Source organism: Salvelinus fontinalis, chromosome 37 (assembly GCF_029448725.1).
Source record: "Salvelinus fontinalis isolate EN_2023a chromosome 37, ASM2944872v1, whole genome shotgun sequence".
Taxonomy (NCBI): domain Eukaryota; kingdom Metazoa; phylum Chordata; class Actinopteri; order Salmoniformes; family Salmonidae; genus Salvelinus; species Salvelinus fontinalis.
The window spans coordinates 14,790,458-14,803,072 of record NC_074701.1 but is presented as its reverse complement, the minus strand read 5'-3'; the positions used below and the strand labels follow the sequence as shown (position 1 = coordinate 14,803,072).

The 12,615-nt window shown below is 44.2% G+C and overlaps 1 protein-coding gene and 1 pseudogene across 1 annotated transcript in view; both read left to right on the top strand.

The window, feature by feature from the left end:
• LOC129836202 (echinoderm microtubule-associated protein-like 4) overlaps positions 1-12,615 on the top strand; it is a 103,470-nt gene that overhangs the window by 7,341 nt on the left and 83,514 nt on the right. The gene's annotated exons all lie outside the window — the stretch shown is intronic.
• The window catches only part of LOC129836136 (eukaryotic translation initiation factor 5A-1-like), a 36,116-nt pseudogene continuing 23,649 nt past the window's right edge, over positions 149-12,615 (top strand).

Below are 12,615 nucleotides of genomic sequence, written 5' to 3'. Positions count from 1 at the left end.
CTATAGCCATCAAGATAGCCAGTCAGTTGATTGACAAGTTTTTTACACTTTTGATAAACAAGGCAAAATAGAAATAGGCCTATAACAATTAGGATCAGCTTGATCTCCCCCTTTATTTAAAGGACGAACCGTGGCTGCCTTCCAAGCAATGGGAACCTCCCCAGAAAAGGTGAGACATGCTTGGTGATGATAGGGGCAGCAACCTTAAAGAAGAAAGGGTCAACCATCTGACCCAGCTGTTTTTTTGGGGTCAAGTTTCAGGAGCTCCTTTAGCACCTCGGACTCAGTGACCGCCTGCAGGGAGAAACTTTGTAGCGGGGGAAAAATAGGGAGGAGCATCGGGGATAGTCGCATTAGAAGGGGTGGGAGATGAAGAAATGTTGGACTGGCAAGGAGTCATGGCTGAAACAAATAGGAATCCTGACTTAATGAAGTGGTGATTAAAGAGCTCAGTCATGTGCTTCTTGTCAGTAACAACCACATCATTAACATTAACGGACAGCTGTGAGAAGGAGGGTTTATTCTCCAGATCTTTAACAGTTTTCTAGAACTTCTTGGGGTTAGACCCAGAGAGAGAACTGCTTCTGAAAGTAACTAACTTTGGCCGTCCGGATAGCCTGAGTGCACTTATTTCTCATTTGCCTGAACGAGAGCCAGTCAGATTGAGTATGCATGTGCCGAGCGATTTGCCAAATACAATTCTTGAGGTGGAGTAACTCTGCAAGATCATGGTTGAACCAAGGGGTAAACCAGTTTAATTATCATTTTCTTTATGGGGGCGTATTTGTTAACAATACCACTGGAGATATAAAAAAGGAAGATCCAAGTGTCTTCGACAGAGGGGATCAAGCTGATTCTATACCTTTTGACAGAGGCCAATTCATGAAGGAAGGCTTGCTCATTGAAGTTTTTTAGCAAGCGTCTATGACAAATCAGGACAGGTCATGTCACTGAGCAGCCATTACGAACACAGGCTGTAAAACAGTGATCACTAAGGTCATTACAGAAAACACGGCTGATACCTATCAGTATTATTTGTGAGGATAACAGCAAGGAGAGTAGCCTTTTCTGGGTGTTTGGAGTCACACCTTGTGGGATTGGTAATAATCTGAGAGATTTAGGGAGTCCCATTGCTTTAGGACTTGGTCAGGTGGTTTTAAGTATGTCCCAGTTTAGGTCACCTAGCAGGACAAATTCAGACTTAGTGTAAGGGGCCAGGAGAGAGCTTAGGGCAGGTAGGGTACAGGCCGGTGCTGATGGAGGACGATGGCACCCAGCAACTGTCAACAAAGAGCTATTTGAAAGTTTAAATAATTGCTTAAAAGCAGCAAATCAAATTGTTTGGGGACAGACTTGGTTGAGACAACAGAGCACTGAAGGTGATCCTTGGTAAAGATTGCCACTCCCCCAGCTTTGGAAGGTCTGTCTTGCCGAAAAGGTTTATTATTATTATGTTTTCACCCCCTTTTCTCCCCAATTGGTAGTAGTTACTGTCTTGCCTCATTGCTGCCCCCCGGGAGAGGCGAAGGTCGAAAGCCATGCGTCCTCCGAAACACAACCCAACCAAGCCGCACTGCTTCTTAACACAGCGCGCCTCCAACCCGGAAGCCAGCCGCACCAATGTGTTGGAGGAAACACCGTGCACCTGGCAACCTTGGTTAGCGCGCACTGCGCCCGGCCCGCCACAGGGGTCGCTGGTGCGTGATGGGACAAGGATATACCTACCGGCCAAACCCTCCCTAACCCGGACGATGCAATTGTGCGTCGCCCCACGGACCTCCCGGTCGCGGCCGGCTGCGACAGAGATGGGGGCGCTAACCCAGAATCTCTGGTGGCACAGCTAGCGCTGCGATGCAGTGCCCTAGACCACTGCGCCACCCGGGAGGCCCTAGTTTCTTTATTTCTATGTTTTCTATTTCTTTGTTTTTGGCCGAGTGTGGTTTCCAATCAGAGGCAGCTGTCTATCGTTGTCTCTGATTGGGAATTATACTTAGGCAGTCCTTTTTCCCTCTTTCATTTGTGGGTTCTTAATTTTGCACTGGTTGTTATTTTGCCCTGCAGAACGTCACGTTCGTATTTTTGTTTTGTTGTTGTCGGTGTTCAGTTAATAAATAAATAGAATGAACATGTACCACGCTGCGCTTTGGTCCACTTCTTCCCATGACGATCGTGACAGTAGGCCTGAAAGGGAGCTGGGATTACATTTACATTTAAGTCATTTAGCAGACGCTCTTATCCAGAGCGACTTACAAATTGGTGCATTCACCTTATGACATCCAGTGGGACAACCACTTTACAATAGTGCATCTATTGTAAAGTGGGATGGCATCAGAGTGCCCTTGCCGCTACTCTGATACCCCTCTGCACCTAATCAGAACTTTTACTGTCAAATAAGAGGTTAAATGTGGAACCTCCAGGAGCCAGGTGCTAGTGTTCAGTCCCTGCTCCTTTGCCCAGTACCTACCCCATGCACCCTGCCCCCTGTCCCATTCACATGCTGCGACTAGTGTTTGTGTTTGGGAAAATCTATTATGTGAATGTTAAGACCATATTTTGGGACAAAATCACCACTGCTTGTGTGTTCTTGACATTTGCTGTACTTGTGGTATCTGTGTTTACACCTACAGTGTAAAATATAATATATCAAATATTTTCCCTCTGAGTATGGGTCAGTGGGGCATTGCTCACTGCCCCTCTACACTGAACCCGTGTGTGTGTGCCGCCGATCGATCGTCGTGTGTTTGGTCGCTGCACTAAAGACAATCAGAGGATCAGGTTACAGAATTCCTTCCTGGTGAAAGTGGAGAGGGGGAGAGAGAAAGAGCAGGGAGAGAAAGAGCAGGGAGAGAAAGAGCAGGGAGAGAAAGGAGAGAAAGAAGGAGGGAGAGGGAGCAATGATCCGGAGCGGTTCCACATACTCCAGAGCGGTTCCACATACTCCAGAGCGGTTCCACATACTCCAGAGCGGTTCCACATACTCCAGAGCGGTTCCACATACTCCAGAGCGGTTCCACATACTCCAGAGCGGTTCCACATACTCCAGAGCGGTTCCAGATGCAGGAATGTCGCCTCCCAACTTCCCACATTTTTCCCTCTCCATAACAATGTATTACATTACTGCTGGAATTAAAATAAATAAGACTCTCCCGCTCAACCTTGTCATGGCTTTGAGTGGTTATATGATACCGAGAGCAGTGTGGACGGACAGACACTCAGTCAGTTGCCCCAGACTTGTCTGCACTACATAAAGCCAGACAGATACTACCACCAAATGGACATGCAGTTGAACGGGGCAGCTCTAGCAGGACAGACATTTGATGAACTGACAGGTTGGAAAGGTGGCATCCTAGGATAGTGCAATGTTGAAAGTCACTGAGCTCTTCAGTAAGGCCATTGCTGCCAATGTTTGTCTATGGAGATTGCATGGCTGTTTGCGCAAAAAAAAAGAAATACACCTGTCAGCAACGGGTGTGGCTGAAATCGACAAATCCTCAAATTTGAAGCGTCCACATACTTTTGTGTATATGGTGTTCTTAGCCATGGAGGATGTTTTTGTGGTATTTTCGAACTTGATTGTGTGCATATGTATTTGTTTATGCAGCTGCAGGGCACGTGTTGGAGGTCCTGTCTGTTACAGGGGTTGTGTGTCTTGTGTGTATGTGTGTGGCGTGGTACATGTGCTGGGTGTTTGTAAACATCTGTGCAGATGAATGGGAGACCTGCACAGCCTTTGATTCTGCCTTTCTTTCAACATGTCTCCGCTCTTACTGTGAACAGATGATGGAGGAGGAGGAGGAGGGGAAAGATGGAGGGAGGGAAAGGAGGAAGGAGGGACAGCTTGGATTGCTTCCCAGAGACCGACTGCTGGGCGTTTGTTCTTTGTTTTACTAAAAGTTGCACGTGTGTGTGTGTGTGTGTGTGTGTCAAATCAAATTTTGTTGGTCACGTACACATGGTTAGCAGGTGTTATTGTGTGTGTAGTGAAATGCTTATGCTTCTAGATCTGACAGTGCAACAGTATCTAACAGATAATATCTAACAATTCCACAACCAAACCTAATACACACAATCTAGTAAAGGAATGGGATGAGAATATATAAATATATATGAATGAGCAGTGACAGAGCGGCTAAGATGCAATAGATAGTAAAGAATAGATAGTGAAGGATACAGTACATACAGTTGAAGTCAGAGTTTACATACACTTAGGTTGGAGTCATTAAAATTAGTTTTTCAACCACTCCACACATTTCTTGTCAACAAACTATAGTTTTGGCAAGTCGGTTAGGACATCTACTTTGTGCATGACACAAGTAATTTTCCCAACAATTGTTTACAGACAGATTATTTCACTTATAATTCACTGTATCACAATTTCTGTGGGTCAGAAGTTTACATACACTAAGTTGACTGTGCCTTTAAACAGCTTGGAAAATTCCAGAAAATGATGTCATGGCTTTAGAAGCTTCTGATAGGCTAATTGACATAATTTGAGTCAATTGGAGATGTACCTGTGGATGTATTTTAAGGCCTAGCTTCAAACTCGGTGCCTCTTTGCTTGACATCACGGGAAAATCTAAAGAAATCAGCCAAGACCGTCACAAGTCTGGTTCATCCTTGGGAGCAATTTCCAAACGCCTTAAGGTACCACGTTCATCTGCACAAACAATCGTACGCAAGTATAAACACCATGAGACCACGCAGCCGTCATACCGCTCAGGAAGGAGACGAGTTCTGTCTCCTAGAGATGAATGTACTTTGGTGCAAATATCAATCCCAGAACAACTGCAAAGGACCTTGTGAAGATGCTCTGGTCTGATGAAACCTCTGGTCTGATGAAACAAAAATAGAACTCTTTGGCCATAATGACCATTGTTATATTTGGAGGAAAAAGGGGGTGGCTTGCAAATGGACAATGACCCCAAGCATACTTCCAAAGTTGTGGCAAAATGGCTTAAGGACAACAAAGTCAAGGTATTGGAGTGGCCATCACAAAGCCCTGACCTCTATCCTATGGAAAATTTGTGGGCAGAATTGAAAAAGCAAGCAAGGAGGCCTACAAACCTGACTCAGTTACACCAGCTCTGTCAGGAGGAATGGGCCAAAATTCACCCAACTTATTGTGGGAAGCTTGTGTAAGGCTACCCGAAACGTTTGACCTAAGTTAAACAATTTAAAGGCAATGCTACCAAATACTAATTGAGTGTATGTAAACTTCTGACCCACTGGGAATGTGATGAAAGAAATAAAAGCTGAAATAAATCATTCTCTCTACGATTATTCTGACATTTCACATTCTTAAAATAAAGTGGTGATCCTAACTGACCTAAGACAGGGAACTTTTACTAAGATTAAATGTCAGGAATTGAAAGACTGAGTTTAAATGTATTTGGCTAAGGTGTAAGTAAACTTCCGACTTCAACTGTACATATGAGATGAGTAATGCGAGATATGTAAACATTCATAAGTGGCATTATTAAAGTGACTAGTGTTCATTTTTTTTAAAAAGTGGCCAATGATATCATGTCCGTAGGTAGGCATCCGCCTCTCTGTGCTAGTGATGGCTGTTTAACAATCTGATGGCCTTGAGATAGATGCTGTTTTTCAATTTCTCTCTGTCCCAGCTTTGATGCACCTGTACTGACCTCGCCTTCTGGATGGAAGCGGGGTGAACAGGCAGTGGCTTGGGGGGTTGATGTCCTTGATTTAACTTTTTTGCCTTCCTGTGACATCAGGTGTTGTAGGTGTCCTGTAGGGCAGGTAGTTTGCCCCCAGTGATGCGTTGTGCAGACAGCACCACCCTCTGGAGAGCCCTGCGGTTGTGGGTGGTGCAGTAGCCATACCAGGCGGTGATACAGCCCGATAGAATGCGGGTTTTCGGTGACAAGCTAAATTTCCTGGTTCTCGTAGTACCTAATGATCACTGGAGGATATGCGGTACCATTGTTTCGCCCCCTTCACCACACTGTCTGTGTGCGTGGACCATTTTCAGTTTGTCGGTGATGTGTACACCGAGGAACTTAAAACGTTCCACCTTCTCCACTGCTGTCCCGTCGATGTGGATAGGGGGGTGCTCCCTTTGCTGTTTCCTGAAGTCCACGATCATCTCTTTTGTTTTGCTGACATTGAGTGTGAGGTTATTTTCCTGACACCACACTCCGAGGGCCCTCACCACCTCCCTATAGGCTATCTCTCGTGTGTGTGTGTGTGTGTGTGTGTGTGTGTGTGTGTGTGTAATTTGCTCATTAGTGGTACTGCACATCCTCCAGTGATCACAAGGTACAAGCAGAACCAGGAAGTAGAGCGATTTTCCCTCAGTGGCATCTAGTGCAGATTTCCTGCCCACAGTTCACCAGGGATATACTCACAAACTAATGCATGCACACACACACACATTTTGTTATTCTATCCTCGTGGGGACCTAAAATCAAACCATTAACCCTAATTGTAACCCTAAACCTAACCCCTAAGCTTAAAATAGGCTTTGCAGTCATGGGAAGGTGGGAAATGTCCCAACGAGGGAGAATTGTCCTTGTTTTATTGTCCTTTTGGGGATTTTAGGTCCCCACAAGGATAGAAAACCAAGACACAGACACACACACGCACACCAGTGTGACTAATAGAAAATCCAATAAAAGTTCCTTGGTCACACACACCAAGCCCCGCCCCCGTCACTCAGGCAGGCAGCAAATCAAATCAAATGGTATTAGTCACGTGCGCCGAATACAACAGGTGTAGACTTTACAGTGAAATGCTTACTTATGAGCCCCCAACCAACAATGCAGTTGAAAAGTAAAACTGATAAGAATAAGAGATAAACGTAACAAGTAATTAAAGAGCAGCAGTAAAACAACAATAGTGAGACTAAATACAGGGGGGTACCGGTACAGAGTCAATGTGCGGGGGCACTGGGTTAGTTGAGGTAGTATGTACATGTAGGTAGAGTTACTGAAGTGACTATGCATAGATGACAACAGAGAGTAGCAGTGGTGTGATGGGGGGGTGGGGCACTGCAAATAGTCTGGGTAGCCATTTGACTAGATGTTCAGGAGACTTATGGCTTGGGGTTAGAAGCTGTTTAGAAGCCTCTTGGACCTAGACTTGGTGCTCTGGTACTGCTTATCATACGGTAGCAGAGAGAACAGGCTATGACTAAGATGGCTGGAGTCTTTGACAATTTTTAGGGCCTTCCTCTGACACCGCCTGGTATAGAGGTCCTGGATGTCAGGAAGCTTGGCACCAGTGATGTACTGGGCTGTTCGCACTACCCTCTGTAGTGCCTTGCGGTCGGAGGCCGAGCAGTTGGCATACCAGGCGGTGATGCAACCCGTCAGGATGCTTTCGATGGTGCAGATGTAGAACCTTTTGAGGATCTGAGGACCCATGACAAATCTTTTCAGTCTCCTGAGAGGGATAGGTTTTGTCGTGCCCTTTTCACAACTGTCTTGGTGTGCTTGGACCATGATAGTTTGTTGGTGATGTGGACACCAAGGAACTTGAAGCTCTCAACCTGCTCCACTGCAGCCCCATCGATGAGAATGGGGGCGTGCTCGGTCCTCTTTTTCCTGTAGTCCACAATCGTCTCCTGTGTCTTGATCACGTTGAGGGAGAGGTTGTTGTCCTGGAACCACACGGCCAGGTCTCTGACCACCTCCCTATAGGCTGTCTCGTCGTTGTCGGTGATCAGGCCTACCACTGTTGTGTCATCGACAAAGAACACAGTTCCTCGGCGCTATTTATTCTCTCAACAAGCTGTCAATTCACGCACTCAACAAGAACGATACTGCTTTCCACATTGCTTCTAAATATGAACTATTTTAAAATCTTTGCCTAAATGCAACATCTATCTCCCGAGTGGCGCAGCGGTCCAAGGCACTGCATCTCAGTGCTAGAGGCGTCACTACCGACACCCTGGTTTGAGTCCAGGCTTTATCACAACCGGCCGTGATTGGGAGTTCAATAGGGCGGCGCACAATTGGCCCAGCGTCGTCCGGGTTTGTCATTGTAAATGAGAATTCTTAACTGACTTGCCTAGTTAAATAAAGGTTAAATAAAAAAATGAAAAAGGGTCCGATGGGAAAAACTGACCAACACTTATGTTCCTACCCTTTCATAACTCCTACCTGACCGTTTCATTTGTTGTCATGCCAAACAACACCAACCATAGAATTAGAATTATCTTTCTATTTATATAATTCCAACAGTTCACCTAAGTTTAAAAAAATCTGTATTGCAGGTGAAATTGCAATATTAAAACATCTATCTTATTGGTGCTCCTACATTTCGTGGTACTCCTAACTTTTCTAAGTTAGGAGCATCAGTGCTACCAATGAAAATGTTTACTTTAACCTGTCTAGGATCAGCGTGGCGCTAGCGGCACCCCCCCCCCCCCCCCCCACTGAAAAACCAGTGCCGCGAAATTCAAAAAAAATATTTTTTTAAAATATTTAACTTTCACACATTAAAGTCCAATACAGCTAATGAAAGACACAGATCTTATGAATCCAGTCAACATTTCCGATTTTTAAAATGTTTTACAGGGAAGACACAATATGTAAAGATGTACATCTATTACCTAAAAACACATTAGCATAATCCACCATCTTTTATTTGTCCACCAACACCAGTAGCCATCACCAATTCGGCTAAACTAAGATATTTATAGCCCCTAACCAACAAAAAAACTCATTAGATGACAGTCTGATAACATATTTATGGTATGGGATAGGTTTTGTTAGAAAAAAGTGCATATTTCAGGTATATGGCATAGTTTACAATTGCACCCACCATCACAAATGGACTAGAATAATTACAATGAGCAACGTGTTTACCTAACTACTAATCATCAAACATTTCGTAAAAATACACAGCATACACGAATCGAAAGACACAGATCCTGTGAATACAGACAATATTTCAGATTTTCTAAGTGTCTTACAGCGAAAACACAATAAATCGTTATATTAGCTTAGCACATAGCAATTAGCAGCCCAGCATTGATTCTAGCCAAAGTGAGCGATAAAAGTCAACATCGCCAAAAGATATTAATTTTTTCACTAACCTTCTCAGAATTCTTCCGATGACACTCCTGTAACATCACATTACAACATGCATATACAGTTTGATCGAAAATGTTTATATTTAGCCACCAAAATCATGGTTAGACAATGTGAAATGTAGACAAGCTGGTAAAGAAAACGTCCTTGCGCCACTTAGACAGTGATCTACTCTTATACATAAATACTCATAAACGTGACTAAAAAATATAGGGTGGACAGGGATTGATAGACAATTTAATTCTTAATACAATTGCGTTATTACATTTTTTAATTTATCCTTACTTTTCAATACAGTTTGCGCCAAGCGAAGCTACGTCAAAAAACATGGCGTCCTAAGCCACTAAAATGTTTCGACAGAAACACGATTTATCATAATAAAAATGTCCTACCTTGAGCTGTTCTTCCATCAGTATCTTGGGCAAAGGATCCTTTCTTGGGAGAAATCGTCTTTTGGTGGAAAGCTGTCCTCTTGCCATGTGGAAATGTCAACTACGTTCGGGATGAACTGAAAAGCGTTTCCAACTTTTCACATCGTTGCAAAAATAAATGTCCCAAAATCGCACTAAACGGATATAAATTGCTATAAAACGCTTTAAATTAACTACTTTGTGATGTTTGTAACTCCTATAACGAGTGAAAAGATGACCGGAGAAATATAACAGGCTAAACTAAAGCTTGGAACAGGAGAGGGTCGGTGTCTTCCACGCGCGTTACGCAGCAAGAAAAGACTTGCTAGCTAAAGGTTTTTTTCATTTGTAGGGCCTGTGAACGAGCAATCGAGCCCGTTGGAATCGTCATCACGTAAAGGCATCCAGGGGAAGACGTAAGAAGTGTCCGTATAGTCATAGCAACGACAGAGCCCTTTTAAATGACTTCAGAAAAGTGGCCAACGTTTCTCAAATCTGACTCCATGTCAGGGAAATTGCTGTAGAATGGGCTCTGTTCCACTTAGAGACAAAATTTCAACTCCTATAGAAACTATAGACTGTTTTCTATCCAATAATAATAATAATATGCATATTGTACGATCAAGGATTTTGTGGGAAGCCGTTTAAAAAATTAGCCACATTAGCATAAATAGTCTAAACAGCGCCCCCATCCCCAACAGGTTAAAGCCCTGGATATACGTCTCCCCAGTCCCCCTCTTAATGCGGCCTTGAGGTTCTGATCCCCTCAGTTACTTGCAAGACCAGCCAGGAAGCGGAGGAGGGGACAGGACCGAGAGCAGGGAGAAGGGTATGGGAGGGGCTGGGATGGAGGGAGGGTAGATGGGAAGGGTAGAGGGGTGCCGGCAGGTTATGTGTTTGAGGGGCGCGTGGTGACTCCCTGTGGGGTATCTCTGATCAGGATTAGGCAGGGATGTGATGCTAGTGGAGGAGGGAGCTGTGTGTGTGTGTGGAGATAACAGAAAGGGGGGTAGGATTAGAGGAGCCAGATCACAGGGAGGGCTGCAGGATAAGGGGCGATGCATGGGTTTTGGGGTTACAGGAAAGGGGGTTAGGGTAAGACAACAGTATACATTAGTGTACAGTATCAGTAGTATTCACCATTGAAGGCATTAATTTGAGTTTTAATCATGTGAAAATGATACTACATCAATAATTGGATTATGTTTCTCTGTTTCCAGTAATGCAGATCATTTTCCATATGGTTACCGTAAATGCACATTAGACATTAGGATTAACATCATTACACTGATATTATTTGTTAGGTCATTCAATTAATTCCACGCTGTGTGCGTGTGCACTCGTGAGTGTGTGTGCAGCTCTTTGAGGTCATCAATCCACTAGGCTGAAAGTAGGTTACAAACCTCCTCAGTACCGCACTGGGTCGGCCCATTCATAACTCTTCTACTGTCCGTTTGCCCTGATGGCGGTGCTGCAGTGGTTTCTGGTGTTCCCTGTGCTCCTGTTTGGATCAGCAATTCAGACGAAGCAGGGCAATCCTAAAAGCCATTTATCCAGGATTAGACAACACTTTATGTACCAGCGAACCAGAGAGCATTCTGGCACCCCGCGGCGGCCTGGGTGACAACTATATTAGTGTGTGACTGACGGTTAGAGCAGTTAACAGTGTGGGTGTAAGGCCCTATTTGCACGACGAGAGAGTCTGAGGAACGGAATGGTGAACATTTCTACTTTTCAATTCACATCCTTGGCTGGCAATGCGGCATTTTTGGTCCGCAGCTCAAATTGAACGTAAATATCCCAGTAGGCACAACCCAGTGGTGTAGTGGAGGGTATACACAGGTACATGGCGTATACCTACTTATTTATCAGTGGGCATTGCGTATACTCACTTCTTAATCCCCACGATGCATTTCAACGTCGTGGAAATGGTGGAACAGATCAGAATGTTTAGCTTAAAATGTTGATAAACTATTATTTCTTCACATGTGCAAATGTTCCAAAACGCAATTTGCGGGGAAACGCTGTTTTAAAATGCTCCGTTCCAGCTATTATTATTGGGCTCCCGAGTGGCACAGCAGTCTAAGGCACTGCATTTCAGTGTTAGAGGTGTCACTACAGACCCCCCGATTCCAGGCTGTATCACGACCGGCCGGGATTGGGAGTTCCATAGGGCGGCGCACAATTGGCCCAGCGTCGTCCGCGTTTGGCCGGGGTAGGCCGTCATTGTAAATAAGAATTTGTTCTTAACTGACTTGTCTAGTTAAATAAAATAAAAAATGATGAGCTGTCCTCCCTTCAGCAGCCTCTACTGCAAACAGTGCTAGGTGCCTGTGCACTTGATTTAAAGGGTAACCTCAAAAGTGTAACTTTGAGAGCAAAAACATGGGAAAAAATCTGAAACCTGTGAATTTCTGACTCATTTATCTGTTTCAATAGTAGGCCTACTTGCCCAATACAGCTTGTGAGTTGGCCTGAATGTGTAAAACTAATATGGGATTTATAATTTTTCCTCATTCAGAGTGTGTATCACTGTTTCTCATAGGATTTTTCACATAGAATTTTCACCTTTTCTTCACATTAACGTGTTGATGTTTAGCTGAACCATAGCTAGATGGGAGCTCTTAGGCGTACACTAGCTACCGTATTAAAGTTACCTTAGAACAGTGGTTCCCAAACTTTCTATAGTCCTGTACCCCTTCAAACGTTCAACCTCCAGCTGTGTAGCCCCTCCAGCACCAGGGTCAGCGCACTCTCAAATGTTGTTTTTTGCCATCATTGTAAGCCTGCCCCACACACACTATCCAATACATTTATTAAACATAAGAATGAGTGTGAGTTTTTGTCACAACCCGGCTCGTGGGAAGTGACAAAGCGCTCTTATAGGACCAGGGCACTAATAATAATAATCAATCTTTTTACTCTTTATTTAGCCATCTTACATATAAAACTTTATTGGTTCATTGAAAATTGTGAATAACTCGCCACAGTTCCATGAGAAGGGTGTGCTTGAAATGAGTCTGTCTTAAATCAATTCCCACACACAGTCTGTGCCTGTATTTAGTTTTCATGCTCGTGAGGGCCGAGAATCCACTCTCACACAGGTACGTGGTTGCAAAGGGCATCAGTGTCTTAACAGCGCGATTTGC